Genomic DNA, 14,524 nt, shown 5'->3' with positions numbered 1-14,524 from the left:
CTGTCTTAATGATAGAAGACATCACCCAAAATTTCTTGATGATCAAAGGATTTGATGAACTAAGGAACAAAAATAAAGTAATATCAGTAAAGAACTAGCACTTAAAACATTAACTGGGTTAATGTTCAATAAATCCCCTGGTCTAGATGAGCTTCATCTCAGATGAAGGAGGTGGCTTGAGGTGGCTTGAGAGATAAAGGATGCATTGGTAGTTATTTTCCAAAATTCAACAGATTCTGGGAAGATATGGTTGTTCATGAGTCACTAAAAGTTAACAGAGAAGTGCAACAAACAATATATTGACCTTCATCATAAGAGGGTTTGAATACATGATATCTTGCTGTAGTTGTATTGCATTTGATTTTGGACTCCTAATTTAAGGAGGAATACTTCTACCACATAAGTAGTACAATAAAGACTCTCCCTAGGATGGCAGGATCATTTTCTGAGGAGAGATTGAAGAGATTGTATTCCGTGGCATTTCAAAGAATGAGGAATGACCCCACTGAAATTTATAAAATTCTTCATGGACCATGGTTTTACAGGAAATTGCCACTGGCCAGATGATCAACCAGGACATAAATGAAAATGATGCAGGCTTGATTGGCTGAATGATTTTCCAATGTTCCAAAGACTTTCTATTGAAAACAAACAAATCATGTACATACATTAATATAATCTTGTGGGGAATTTGGTGCAAGATAAAGGATCCTTTTGTTCTGGACTGTGAATGGCATGACAATTGGCAATAATTTCCTCAATATCTCTGGCATTGTCAAATTTTATGTTCTACATGATGCATCTAAATTGCCCTGCCAATACTATTTCTGATGCCATAGCTTCTAATGTATTTCATCCTCCTTAAAGATTAACAGTGTGCAGAAATGGCAGTTCTTCCATGCTTTGATGCTGCCCTGGACGGTTTTTTTTTGTGCTTCATGGCTGAAATGGAGGTTTTGCTATGATTCTGACTTCACTCTCCTCTCCTGGAAATTATTCTGTAGAAACAGAAATCAAATTCTGGTCTAAACCTCCGAATATTTCTCTGCTTTAAATGGCTTGGTTTGCAATTTTGCTGGTGATTTCATTATTCATTCCTGAAATATGCAAATTTGCTCTTGTAGCCTTCGTAGTTACATTTTTCCAATCCTAACTCATGTAATCTAGGCTGTATACTGGAGACAGCCAAATGGAAATGCAATTTAGATTTTATTTAAATTTATGATCTTTTCATCTGTGTTACTGAAGTATTTAATGTTTCCCTTTCATACAAGGGATGTTTTGCTTTAATTCTCATATCTGGTTGGCTCACTGGCTCAACCCAGACTTGGAACTGCTCCCACAGGCCACCGCCTCATGATACATCCTGTACCCTGCCTTGAAGATGGAGATTCCTTTTGAGACACAAATAGAAATTGTTGGAAAAGCTCACCAGGTCTGGCAGCACCTATGGAGAGAAATCAGATTTAACATTTCAGGCCAAGTGTCCACTTCCTCAGTTCTACTGAGCTTTTCCAGTAATTTATATTTTTGTCTCTGATTTACAGCATCCAGGTTGTTTCGGTTCAGATTTGTTTCGGTCCTGTGCATCTCCTGTCAGGTTTCAAATGCTTTCTGTATCATTCTCTGAAGTATTCTTCCCTGTGTTATCACAAGGTTAACTATCATCAGCAATCAGATGTATCTATTTGTCTTGAAGTCTTCTGGGTCACCAGCATATATTTTTTTCAGGTTTTTATTTCTTGATCGCTTCTTTTTTCTGGAATTCTAATTTCTCTGGTTTGACACCTTTGAGATGTTAAGGTGTTAACCGCTACTCATTGTCACACCTCACTGGGATAGCATGTTAGAAATCAAATCACACTATTCTCAGAGTTATCACAAAATGTAAAGATTTTTAAAAGATATAACTGTACCAGTTAAACTCTAATTCCCTTATCTCTCTCTCTCTCTCTCTCTCTCTCTCACACACACACACACACACACACACACACACACACATTGTGGGTGACAGGAAAAGCTGGGAAAGCAGCTCAGTGGTCCCTGTGCACAACATCTGCTGAGATAGTTATTGCGCTGATCTGAGTAGAACTTCTTGGTTTTCCTACTCCAGATGTATTCATTCATTTTAAGGGGCACAGGACAGCTCGACTTATAAGATTTCTCTGACTTTTAATTAAGAGTCAAAGTTAACAACTATGCCGAAGGAAAAATAAAGAAGATTTTGCTTCAGAGACCGACACGGTTCCTGAACTGAGGAAGGTCTGAAAGCTTGATAATTGCCCCTAAGAGCCCCAATCTGGCCAGCTAGCTGGGCATCAATCACATACCTGTTGGCAGGTAGGGAGCCTTTGTCTTCAATAACTGGTCACTAGTCCACAGACCAATCAGCTACTTGTTGCTAACTGAATCTCCATTGTACATGCCCTTGGTTCCAGCTCATCTACTTCTTCTGCTACTGCTTGAATCATCAGCCATGAGAAAAAAAAAATGTGTCAGGTTAATTGATTTTAAAAATTGCAATAATCTTTGTTTAATATTTTCCCATTTCAATCCACAATCAAAAATACAGAAAAATAAATATAGGTCCTTGCATTACTTAGTTGTGAAAGGAGCCTCACTGTCACCTCACTGCTGCTTCTCAAGTTTTGTGTGTGGGTTCCTTCAAGCTCAAGATGGCATAACATGCTTGAGCACAGCCATTGTTCTGGTCTAAGCATCTTTCTGAATAAATAAAGGCATGTTATTTGTATTACTGCAATATTTACAGATTATTTGAATATGATCTACATTGCTTCAGAATTTGTTGCGAACATACAAGCATTAGGTTTGTAGCCTACCAGCTCCTTATTTACTCTGACTATGTTTTTGTTATATTGGATGGTGCTGACTGCAGTCAATCAAATATTCAGCCTTTCAGGTCCTTTGTAGATCAGTGTACAATTTCATAGAATCCCTACAATGTGGAAGCTGGCCATTCAGCCCAGTGAATGCTCACCAGCCATCCCATCCAGACTCATTCCCCATACCCCACCCCTGTATTTCCCATGGCTAATCCACATAGCCTGCATATTCCTGGACAGTATGGGCAATTTAGCATGCCGAATCCACTTAACCAGCACTCCTCTGGAGTGTGGGAGGAAATCGGAGCACCTGGTGGAAGCCCACACAGACATGTCCAAACTCCTCTTAGACAGTCACCCAAGGCTGGAATTGAACCTTGACAGCAGTGGTGCCAACCTTGCCTCCCCAGCAGTATCCTTTCAAGTCCCCTGGCCATATTGGGGCAGAGATGAGGATTGCAACTGGGAACGTAGCCACATTGAGCAAGTGTAACGCTTATGGAGCCAATTAAACACTTTGAAGAATGATGAACTAACATAAGCAACATGACAACTTGTATGTACTTAGTTAGGTTATGCAACATCAATGGCTCTGTCATGCTCTGTTTTGACTTTGTTTGAGTGGTAATTTCTTTGTTAGGGACAAAAAGAAAACTGCAGATGCTGGAATCCAAGGTAGACAAGCAGGAGGCTGGAAGAACACAGCAAGCCAGGCAGCATCTGGAGCACCTGTGTTCTCCCAGCCTCCTGCTTTCTAACTGGTAATTTTTTTTTGTGAGCATAGTGAGACTAATTTTGTTCTCTTGCATGAATCTTACTATGGAATTTGTTACATCCTCCTAAGAGGGCAGATGGACTCTTAGTTTAAAATCTCATCTGAAAGAAGGCACCTTCAAACTTCAACACTTCCTTAGTGCTGCACCATGGTACCAACCTAGAATATGCTTCTGTTACTGAAGCGGGACTTGACCCATGATATCCTGGACTCAGAGGCAACCTTGGGCAATATATTCCCTTGATCTTATCTGTCCAACAATAATAGACTTTGTTTACAAACCTCTTTTTCTGGCTCAGCAATTTCAAACCCTAAACTATGTTTGTCTGTCTTCTCTGAATGCTGCCAATTGTATCTGAGGGTTAGCATTACACTATTCAATAATTATAAACTATTGAATAAAAAATTTAAATGTGGAAAGAGTTACTTCTGGATTTTCTTGTGATACATTCTGTGTACGCGTACATGAACCTGTAATTGAATCAAATCAATTAATCTATTTAAATTAATTTGTTAAAAAACTTCAAAACTAACAGTCATAAAAATATCATTCACAGTACTAATTAGTGTTTTGCAACACTCAGAGTGTGTTAACCTCAGTATGATCTTTCAAACTTGACAGAAAACTTTCTGTTTATTGTTGACTGCTTCACTAATGCTTTGTACTATCTCATTATCATTTCAATGTGCTTATTCACTCCAGCATTTTAGTTAATTTCACAACTTCCATTTAAGAAGCCTTCAACACCAGCTTTACATGTGAATCCTTTTTACCTTATTTAATCATACTACTTTGAAATCAAATTATATTTAGTTTTTAGTACAGTGTGAATTAGTTTGTATTTTTCAGTACAATGTTTCTTATTTGATTTACTTGCACAGAGACATCCCTACATATCTTTTTTGTTTACCCAACACCTTCCTTTCAAAAAGGAATCTTTGACTGTCAATGCCTTTGCAACATGTATTAGTGAGCAGGATCAGCAGTAATGGTCCAAGAGGTGGCCTTCAGCAGGGATTGCCACTTTTCACAGCAAGCCAATTAAACCTACCTTGGCAGTGATCAATACCTCTCTGCTAATTTCTTCTCCAATTGATGTCATCCTCCATTGTCAAAAGATCTATCATTTTAACAGCAAATCTCTTGGCAGCTCCTTGTCACCTTTCTCTGAAATCTAGGTACATAACATCAATTGCATTACCATCAATTGTAAATTCTTTGACATCCTCAAAGAATTTCAACAGATTTGTTAGGCATGATTTGTCTTTTATAAATCCATGCTATTCTGATATTAATGCCTTTGTTTTTGTTAAATGATGCTGAATTACTTCCTTTATAAAATACTTCAGTGTCTTTCTTGCTGTAGATGTCAAGTTAATAGCTTATAATTCCTATTTCTGACATTTTCAAAATTTGGAAAAACATTATCTTTTTTCCTATGTTCTGTCATACCACTGAATTTAATGAGCTATAAAAAAATTTCAGCCACAGCTCTCCCCATTCCTACCCTCATTTCCTTAAGTACTCTTGGACGCATTCCATCTGGTCCTGTTTTCTTATGAATATTCAAGTTCTCTATTATTTCATTACTAATCTCTATTTTCTCATCTAGAATGCATCTCCTATGAATCCAACAACCAGAAAAACACACTACCATTTCCTGTAATGCAAATTGCCTCGTAATTCAAAATTTTGAAATTCAATGTTCCTCTCCCTATTATTTTTGCATCCTTTGTCTTACAAACACACTTTTAATTTTTTTTATTTTAAATCTTCTAATCAAACCTTACAATTACACTTTAATTTTTTTTGTTTTTAATTTCACATTTTTGCAGAAATATTCAATGTATATTTAAGTTTATGTTTTCCCTTTTTAACTATTCTTGGTTTCCTTATTTAATCATTATGTCTGGATATTGATAGTGACATAATTGACCTTGAAGTTGAATGGTATTCATACAGTGGCACAGTGGTTAGCACTGCTGCCTCAGAGTTCCAAGGACTTGGGTTTGATTCCATGCTTGGGTGACTTGTATGTTCTCCCTATGTCTGCATGGGTTTCCTCTGGGTGCTCTGATTGCTTTCCACAGTCCAAAGATGTAAAAGTTAAATGGATTGGCCATGATAATTGCCCTCTAGTGTCCAAGGATGTACAGGTTAAGTGAATTAGTTATGGTAAATACAGGGTTACTGAGATTGGTGGTGGGATGGTTTTTGGAGATTTTGTGCAGACTTGATGGGCAAATTTGCCTGTTCCTGGACTGTAGGAATTCTATGATTCCACACCAGACTTGTGAGGCAGTTGGTGCTCTGAGAACAATTTGCATTCAAAATTACAAATGTTTTCAGAAATGTACTTACATTTCTGACTGGCTTCATTTGTAAATCACGAAACCGAAAATCTGTCATCAACTGGCACAACCAAATCATGTTTTTGAATGAACTTTTAAATAAAATTGAACATAAAAACATTTCTTGATTTATTCAGGGGCATTTGGCTCAGTTCCGTGAATGCAAATGAAGTTACATTTATCACAAAATGTCACCACTTTTCATCACTGTCTATAGTCAAGGACCTGTGTGCAATCCTAAGATAAATAACCAAAATAGCTTTAACAAAACTGCACCAAACCATTTGTTCGTTCAATTGATAAACAGTAGTCAACTTCTTAATAAACTTTTCAAAACATTTAAAATGCTTGGTGCCTTGTGTTTAAAGGTTAGCAAACAAGTGAAAAGAGGAGAATTTATCTCATGATTAATTTGCTTCGGGGCACGGCTAGTTTCATTTGTGAGTCCAACTTCAAATATAGAGAATTTTAAACCAGTCAAAAAAAAATCAAAAACAACATAATTTCCATAGGAATAATCTGCAGTTAGAACTCTTCAAGTTATTTTGCCTTGGTTTAGCCAATTTTCAGCAAATTACACGATGTAGCAGAATCTTATCTGTCATTCACATAGGGTCCAATTTACAAATGTGTTCGAAATGTCGGGGTGGGCATGTTAGGAGGCAACAGACATCACAAGCTAAAAGCTTACCATGTTGAACACCAAGCTTTGGTGAATTTCTAACCTTACAGCAGGCCTCGGCACAGGTCAAAAGAAGCTGGTGGCCATTCAGGGACTGGCAGTTCTTGTTCCACAAGACCACCCAGGCATGACCTATAACTCCTGGGATCCAGCGGCAAGAAGGTAGATCATTTATATACTTTTCTCCCATGTGGGTGTGGTAGGAGAAATGGGTTAGGGGTCCAGCAAGGCGCGGGGACTCGCAGTCAGACAGCCATCAATGATCCCAGACTGGGGCAAATGGAGGGCTGCTGCCCATTCTCCCATCACAAACTGTCAGGCTGTTCCCTCTGGTTTACATTTCCAGTTGAGGAAGTGAGTCACCTTCCTTGCATACTGGGAGGAAGGTAATCATGGAGAGAGCAAAGTCAGGAATTTAAGTGTCTGTGAATTGCCTTCTTAAGAGCCCCAACTGGTCATAGGTTGAGAAGGTTCCACATGGACCTTCTCATTCAGAGCTTGATTAGTAAAATGATGAAAAGGAGACAAGCATCTTCCCAGCACAATCTCAACCAACCTTTTTCTTCTACTTGCTATCTTCCTCAGATGTTTCAGGGAAGGGAATGTGATATCTGCATTGTCAGTATCAAATACTCTAAACTTAGATATGGCATATGTTAGGTACTTTATCCCAATGTTAACAATGCACCTCTGTTGTGTCCATGTAGCATACTTATTTCACTTAATAACCATTCTTATTCTGTCTCTGGTTGAGATTTTCAGATATTGTGCTATGCTGTAGTTATTCAGAGCTGGTTGACACAACCAAAGCAAGCTTCACCTCAAAACCCTGACAAAGGACTGAGAGAGAATTTGTTTTCCACTTAAGTTGATTTCAAAACTTTGACTCAAAGGTGAATGATCAATTTTAATCATTTGTATCATTCACCGTATCTAAAATATCAGTAAAACACTTAATTTCTGTAGATTACTGCTTTTCCTCAATTTTTTCCATGATTTAAAATGTGCCATGTACGTTTTGCTATGTCTTCACTACATCATCAATTCTAGTCAGACTGTGCCCAAATATTTCACCTTCCTGTAAATTAAGTATGTTGGCCTGTAAACGGCTGAATTTCTAATCCTCACTGTAACATTCTCTATCCAGAAACAGCCCCGTCATTCATTTTTGGTTGTCACCTGTGTTTTACCAACAAAGGCATTCTGACAAGGATTGAAAATTGTATATACAGCAATGCATCCCAACTGACTCAGTCTGAGCTTTCTCCACATCAGTCTCTCTCATGATCTGTGTAGAGTTATTATCCATGCTTTTGTGTATCTAGGCTCACTGTAAATGTGCTACTTTGATGGGTCTCATTTCATCTTGGATCTTTATCTTTGGCAAAGAGCAAAAAAAAAAATCATCCTTCAATGTCTTCATTATAGGGTCACAGACACAGACAGAGCAGGGGGATGTTCTAGCTGAAAAGTAGAATACTGCAGATACTGGGAATCTGAAGTAAAAGCAGAAATTCCAGCAAATACTGAGCAGGTCTCACAACAGCTGCAAAGAGAAAACACAGTTGACATTTCTGAGGTGTGTCCTTCCATCAGTCCCAGGGGTTCTGATGAAATGCCACTGATCTGAAATGTTAACTCATTCCACAGATCTACTGAGTATTTCCAGCACTTCTGTATTTATTTCAGTTTTATTAAGCCATTGTGCTGCCCATGATTTCATCAGCATTTATCCCTAATCAACTAAATTAATTAAGGAAGAATTTGTATTTATAGTACCTTTCACATCCTCAGAATATCTTGAAGAGTTTCACAGCCAAAGACATACTATTCATGCATGTTTACTGCTGTTGTATAACAGATAATTTGCACCCAGAAAGGGATAGCATTGGATATGATTAACCAGTTAAGTTGTGTTTGTTAATATTAGGATAAACGTTGGCAGTGCCACTGTTAAATGCTTACTCTTTTTCCATTATTACCAGGGGAGGTCCATTACTCCCACCTATGCAGGAGACACAGCACACAGCGTAATATTTCATATAAAAATGGATCTTCAGTAATGCAGGACTTTTGCACTGCTATGTTGAAGTCCAAAGTGGATGTAAATCCACAACTGCTGATATAGTGAGGCAGTGCCATCATTAAATTGAGCTGACTATTTGCACATTCCCAATGGGGAGCTGTGCTGAAAAGGAGCGCAGGCTGGAGTTGGTCAACAACCAGCAATCTCAATTCTAAGCTTGTAGTTCAATAGAGTGTGGTTCCTTGCTGAGAGTATGAAGTGAATGGTTTTACTGTCTATTGTCAGGTTCACTCACTTATCAGAGATGTGCAATCTCATTTCTGAAGAGGTTCATGATGAATCTTTCTGCCTCTGTTATTTATGGAACCCTCTTTCCCTATAATGCCCCCTGAAGGCTAAACCCTATGATGTCAATGATTTTAAGGTAATATTTCAAGAAAATCAATCTCATATTTCCACAGGCAGTATTACTTCCTTTCCTAAGAATTATCAACATCATATATTTTGTGGAAATTGGCTACTGCTTTGTCTACACATCAAAAATGCTATACAAACCCAAGTTATTTATTTTTAAGGAGCTATAGATCAATCTTGTAAATAGTCCAAATTGGCTTCTTTAGATTTTCAATTCAATTTAGCTTGTGCTCCAAGTAAGTCTATTAAAGTAATAGTGTTAGCTTAGCAGTAATATCCAGTTAAAAGGAACATTGTATTTAATATTAAAATCAAGATAAAAGGAGTAGCTACTCCCATTAACTCCTGGAACATTTGATTTTGCTTATAATGATCAGCAGAATATAACATGTAAAAGCCACTGGGCAAAACATATTTCTTTTGTGCTTACTGTCGATGAGGCCAATATTCCTATGTGATGTGCTGATTTTAATGTACCCATTAACACATTCACATAAGTTACTAACAGTGCTATTTTAACACAAATGTTACAGGTTAACTTCTGTGATAAACTCGTGCAGACAGGAATTTATGCCAATTAGTCAATAGTGTGCTAAAAATAGCTCACAGAGGGAATTAAACCCATATGTGAACAAAATGTGAAAATATGAATCTTCAATCAAATTTCACAAAATAAAGCCAACAAACCACATGACTTGTCTATGAACCCTCCCTCACAAAACTGATTAATCAAAACACAGATTTCTTTGGTGTGTTTCATGCTGTCATAGTGTACATCAAATAAATGAATCCACACAGTGCGTAAGTCCCCATGCAGTGTACAAAGGTTTCCCACACTTGTACGTATATCAATAAACATCAATCATTGCTTAATGTTGGCTTAATTTGAATTAACTTATTTCCTTCATATATATATAGAGAGAGAGCGCGTAATAAAATGCATCAAATGCTCAAACAGGCAAGCTGTTATTCCAATAGCTGAGTGATTGTGTCTCGACTAAATGTGGCCATAAAGATTGAGAAGATTCAAGGTTTGATCCCAGTCTATGCTGATTTTAGCTGATCTCAGCCAGTGTAGCAGAAGGCTTGCTACAATTTGTTTTAAAGCAGTTGGGATAGACAGCAGAAAATTGGCCAGGGACTCCACTTCTGGTTGCAATTTACAGTCCCCCACTGGAAGTGTGCATATGTAAATGCCAGGTGAGTAAAGGAGCAGGCTTGGCTGTGATATTCCTCATGGTTGACAGCCTGTTGACACTCATTGTCAAGGCTCCTGCATGAATAATGGCTGCTTGGATAAAGTGCTGAAATGGAGCCAACAACTGGGAAACTGTACTCAATTAATCAGGCAATGACTGCAGCAAAGGAGGGGGGAATAGAAAAAAATAAATAGCTAACAATTGAATAAAGTGCGGAAATACATTTTTTTAATCCAGATAATATCAACAAGATGGAATATTCATCTGTGAATTCTCCTCACAATAAACAAATTATTATTTTGATAGAGCTGTGGGCAGGTAGATAGTAGTGGTCAATGTGTATTAATTTAGTGACTCTGATTTGATAATCATGTTGGGGGGAAATCATAATGGTTTCAGTTTCCTATGTTTCAGTGTTCAGATACTTTGCCATAGGAGGCCAGGTAATATTCTACATGTGATGATTGAGTTCGCAAGCTGAGTGTCCAATGAGCATTATTCAGTTTCTGAGATTGACTTGTGTGTTAAACTGTTCTGCATTTATATAGCATATGTCTTGCTTTTGTTCTTTGCAAGTATGTTCAACATTATAGAGGAATGACCAAAGTAAAATGATGACAATAAATAGTAATGTAAAAGTTGAAATTGTATTACATTGTATACTATTGCAAACCGAATGCATGAAAATTTACCAACTATTGTTCAAAGCTTCCCAGACATTCATTTCGAATGCCATGCATAAATCCTCACAGTAGAATTAACCATATAGAGAACTTAAAAAATACTGTGACGCTTGCAAACTGAAGGGCTACATTATTTTGCCATGACACAACATTACTACTGCAGGCCTTGATAGATTATAAAGTGTTCTCTACAAAATTAAAGTGACAGAACACACTTGCAGAGGGTGACAGGTTCAACTAGCCTCTCTTCAACTCATATATTCTTGGAAAATCCCAAACAGCACTGCCATCCTTATCGTCATTTGTGTTATTGAGCTTGGATGCTCTCCATCAATCTGAAGCCAACTGATATATCTGACACTTCCTGATATCAGGAAAAGAACCATCTGTCTACAATGAAAAATCTGAACTTTTAGAGCTTGTTTATATTAGTCTGTAATCAAAACATATGAAAGATGTCTGTCCATATATTTCTAATTGAATAGTCATATAACCTGTGTTATATACCAATTATTAGTTTAAAATAATCCCAATATTCTTTGAAATAGAACTTTTGTTTTAACTTCTTTAGGGTTTTGATGTGGAATATAAACAGTTGATAAAAGTTTAAATATTTGTGTTTAACATTTTCTTCCATCAAGAAATTCAACCTATGTATATTTATTTTACCAATGTCAAGTTACACTCAGACTTAGTGCATATTGAAATGAAACCAGAAACATGATGAGTAGAAACCATGTAAAGTATCGTAGAATCATAAACCACAGGAGACCACTTGACCCATCATATCTTTGCAACTCTTTGAGAGAGCTATCCAATTAGTTACAATTCTCTACTGTTTCCCCAAAGTCCTACGTTTTTCTTACTGTCAGGTATTTATCAAATTCCCTTTTAAAATTATTATTGAACCAGCTTCCACCAACCTATCAAATCCTATATTCCAGCTCACAATAAAACACGAGGTAAAATAAAGCTCTCTGCTTTGCCCCTTTTTGTACTGAAGAAGGGGTTATCAGAAGCAGGTCAACAACTGCATTCTGACATCACTTGAAAATATTTTAATTTGTCAAAATTAATATTTTATACATATTAATTTTATATATTAATTTGTCAAATTTTTAGGTATTGTTTGACTACCAAGCCCGACAGTACTATTCATTATAGACCTGTACAGTATCACTTGCCTCAATATAATGCACAAAAAATGTCAATAAAGAATATATTGTTGAGAAAACAGTTGGACATATCTGTTATAGATATGTTTAGGCCACCATCTGCTGCATTCAATGCAAAGCAGTTAATTCAGGATATCTTTCTATATTGGTGGCCTGGTGGCACAGTGTTTAGCACTGCTGCCTCACAACGCCAGGGCCTTGGGTTTGAATCCATCTTCAGGCGGCTGTCTGTGTGAAGTTTGCACATTCCACCCAAGACTCTGTGGGTTTGCTCCAGTTTCCTCCCACGATGCAAAGTTTTGCAGGTTAGGAGGCTTCGCTGTGCTACATTGCCAATAGTGTTCAGGAATGTGCAGGCTAGGTGAGTTAGCAATGGGAAATGCAGGGTTATAGGGATAGGGTGGGTCCGGTGGGACGCTCTTCGGAGGATCGGTGTGTACTCGATGGGCTAAATGGCCTGCTTCCACATTGTAGGGATTCTATGCACATTAGGCTAGGTCGCTGTTAATACTTCTGTATTACTGTTATAGTCCCAGCCAGCTACAATTACTGAGCTTAAAACCGATGAATGTGATGCTTTTACCTGTGTTTAGATGAGGCTTGTGATAATATGTATGCAACCAGGGAATTTTAAGCTATCAAACATGTTAACTCATAGTCCCCATATTTTTGCATGAGAACTCATACATAGTGAACAGTTTCTTGTTACATTAGGTTAATCTGTTTCAGTCCTGCTCTTGTTTTCTGAATCTTTTTCACATTTCCCATTTCAGGTATAAAAAAACTTACAACGCTCTTGAGACCAATGGCACTCTGTAGATAAAACCAAATGGCTACTTGCATCAAGCAGGTGTCGTTGAGTTAGTTCCCGCAAGCTTGCTCACCTGTGATTATAATTGTACTTTGTATGTGTATGGGTAAAATTTCTAATTTAGTCTTAATAATGACAAAATAATGCAAAGATATAGTCTAATGATCATAGAGTCTTTTTGAGAAGTGTATTCATTACATAACCTTTCTGTTTTTTATATAAGTCAGTTACCTAATGCAGTTCACAATCCAAGATGATATATTGCAAATCTTCATTGGCTTAACATTGTGTTTGCTTTTGATCTGCATTGTGATTATACACCAGCTGGCACTGACAGACTGAGTGCATCAGAAACTAAGCTTGTTGCTGAGTATCTGCTGGTGTGTTGCTAGGAAGTAGTGGTGAGTGACTGATACTCGATTTGGTCAATTATCTTTCTAATGGTACGGAGGATAGGTATTTTTTGAAAACTAATCTATAAATCTGTAAACAAAGACAATGACCATTGCTCAACAATTTGATGCCTAACTAAATTTTTAGTTATTTAGGGAGTAATGTGGTGATGTACAGGATCTGAAGATTTCTGGTAGCAAATGATATGCTCACTAAGAATTAATCACCAAGTCACAAGAACATTCAGTAAAATACCACAAACAGCATGTCCAATGAACAAATCCAAGCACGTTTCCATTTCAAGCCAGACAATGAGACTATGTGGCACTGACTAGTTATAATTCTGGTGTTATATATTTAATAAGTGTCATCTTTACTAAAGGTTAGAAACTTCTCTTTCGCATTTAAAAAGTTCGATAAATTGAACCTAAATGTTAGTATGACTAAAATTAAAGCTACAAGAAAAGCTAATAAGCAAGCATTGGTAAAGTAAGGGGGATGAAATGAAAAGTGGGACAAAAGGGAAAAGTGAGTAAAAAAAACTGTTTCACGGATTTTCTAAGTTTGCGATAATTTACAAAATAAAAGCCAATTTTGATTTGGACAATCCTCATTAATGTAATTGTATTACTTTCAGTATTGCAGTGCATACAAACTGATAGCCCAGGCTGAGAATAATTTCACTGAACACTGTCAGATTCAATCCAAGTCTGGAAAAATAACATTTCAATCAAGAGTAATGTAATCATTTTGGCAGTAACCAGAGCACCCTGCAGGAAGTAACACCATTTTACATCAATGATCGGTGATTAAATAAATTCTTCTAAACTCCTTCAAGAATTCAGTTGCTAAATATAAGATTGCACCAGGGCTCTTGTGATGCAGTGGCAGTGTCCCTACCTTTGAGACAGAAGATCCAGATTCAAGTCCCCACCTCAGGATGTTATAGCTGCAGAGGTGTATGTTAAATATGTCCAAACTGGGTAATTTAAAGAGCTCATGTGGCAGAGGGGTAATGTCGTTTACAAGGTCAAGTCCTACTTCCTCCAAACGTGTGCCATAATATATCCAAACAGCTTAGTTAAAATATCAAGTTCAGACATGTGATCTGGGAATGTCCCAGGTTCAGGCTCTGAACTGAATTAATGGATTTTAGTTGAATCATGTAACT

This window comes from Chiloscyllium plagiosum, unplaced genomic scaffold (assembly GCF_037043375.1).
Source record: "Chiloscyllium plagiosum isolate Xiang-an unplaced genomic scaffold, Cpla_swu_hap1 HiC_scaffold_5, whole genome shotgun sequence".
Lineage (NCBI taxonomy): Eukaryota > Metazoa > Chordata > Chondrichthyes > Orectolobiformes > Hemiscylliidae > Chiloscyllium > Chiloscyllium plagiosum.
This window is presented reverse-complemented; position numbering follows the sequence as displayed.